Below are 1,944 nucleotides of genomic sequence, written 5' to 3'. Positions count from 1 at the left end.
CTATGGGCTGTCTTCCGTCAATGGCGCGGCCTTGGTGAGCAACGTGAACGTGACAATCGGCTCCAACAGCAGGTCCTCCACGCTGCCGGTGAACGTGTCGTACCGCCGGAATAGCTGCGCCACCATCATCCTTCCCACGGCCACCACCATGTCCTTCCCGGGGCACTTCTTGTTCCCCTATGCCACCACGCCGTCCTCCGGCCCGTTCGACCACACCATGTTCCCAAGCAGCCTCTCCTGCTCGTCGCCATCCACGAACCACTTGGGCACAAACTCGCTGTCTTCCTTGAACACGCCTGGGTCACGTGTCGCCATGGGCTGGTACCCGAATAGCATCTCGCCCTTGCGCACCTGGTACGTCGCGCCGTGGCTCTCCACCACCAGGTCTTGCCGTGCACACCTGTACTGGAACTCCACCTGCAGGTTCATTCACAGCGCCTCCCACACCACCGATTTTAACAGAGGCACCATGTCCTCGACCAACACGGTGATCTCGCCGCCCTCGGGGCAGGCTGCTCGGACCTCATTGGCCAGCATGGCGTGTAGGGCTAGGCCGAAGCGGGCCATGCACTTGACCATGTGCGGCAGGAAGATCTTGAACCCGTTGTATGCATTGAAGATGGCCATGAAACACCAGGTTGTGGAGGAGATACTCGTGCGAGATGCCGGTCTTCGCCATCTCTCGGCCTCGTCCAGCGGTGGCGGCCTCCGCGAAGTACGCTGGGAGCGCCGCGTAGTCGCCACGGACGAGGAAGGCCGGCATGTGGAAGGTGTGGAGCAAGAGGTCCTCGATCGGCCACGGCGTGATCACCTTCCTGGTGATCGGGTGCAGCTGCAGTGTGAGGAGCGCATGCCGTGTCGCCGGTCATGGCCTTGGAGGGAGACGAGTCAAAGTAAGGAGGAGAAGATGGGGTTGACTGGTGGTCCCCATGTCCACCTCACCTCTTTTTTCCTGGATGCTTCCAACTCAGCTCTTATAGCTAGACCCCACTAGCTAGTTAGATTTAGAATTACAGCTGTGCCAAACGACTATTAGCTCGATTTGTAACACTATGTTTTAGAAGTGGTAGTTTTTAGGAAAAATTATCATAAATGGTAATGACCTGAAACCTCTGCCCTAATATATTATGGTAATTTTATGTAATTTACTCAACTTATAAACATGCATGTTACCATGGTCGCCTTTTGTTCCGACTTCTGTTCGAAGTATTCAGCAGGGTGTATGCCTTCATTGGAATGGAAAATGTTAATACCATAGGACTTCGAGTGCGGTAGAAGTGCTGCTGGAAAATGGTCGACGATTCGGGTCATGGGAGATGTCTAAAATATTGGTCTTCGTTCCTTCATGGTCTGAATTCAATGCATGCAATGGATAACTGATCAACGTATAGTCACTACACTCATGGTGTATTTCTTGACTACTACATGCATTCAAGAAAACAGAAGGTTGCTTCAGAGGCTAAGCAAGATGTATGATGCACGTCTACCTCGAAAGAGCGAACTGAGGGGCAATAAACATGGACTTGACACTGACACCTTTAAATTTGGAAATGGTCGCCGTCTCGGTCCAAATAGCTTATGCCAGGTCCAACATTCTGTTGATGTGGACAAGCAGTCGAGTCATGTGTTTGGAGATGCTTGACAATATGGAATCACCTAATTAAACCATAATGGTAGTAATTTAACAAAAAAAAATGTTGAGTGCTACATGACAGCTAAGCTTAAAAGTCTAATAGTGTGTACACCTCATGAAATCAACATTTCTATTATACTACTGCGATAAAATAAAAGGAGCTTCCATATCCGAAAATACGCAGTAGAAATGCACATGAACCTGAATTTGAAGAAATCTTTAAAATAGTATTTTCAAGTTTCAGAAAAATCGAAATGAATCACGCATGAGCATATTGTTTTGATATTTTACTCGTGCAAAATTTTAAGAAA

General features: G+C 49.1%; 1 pseudogene; it reads right to left on the bottom strand.

Annotated features, from left to right (window-relative positions):
• Positions 1 to 1,944, bottom strand: part of LOC124694549 — a 6,530-nt pseudogene continuing 4,586 nt past the window's right edge.

This window comes from Lolium rigidum, chromosome 3 (genome assembly GCF_022539505.1).
Source record: "Lolium rigidum isolate FL_2022 chromosome 3, APGP_CSIRO_Lrig_0.1, whole genome shotgun sequence".
Lineage (NCBI taxonomy): Eukaryota > Viridiplantae > Streptophyta > Magnoliopsida > Poales > Poaceae > Lolium > Lolium rigidum.
This window is presented reverse-complemented; position numbering and strand designations above follow the sequence as displayed.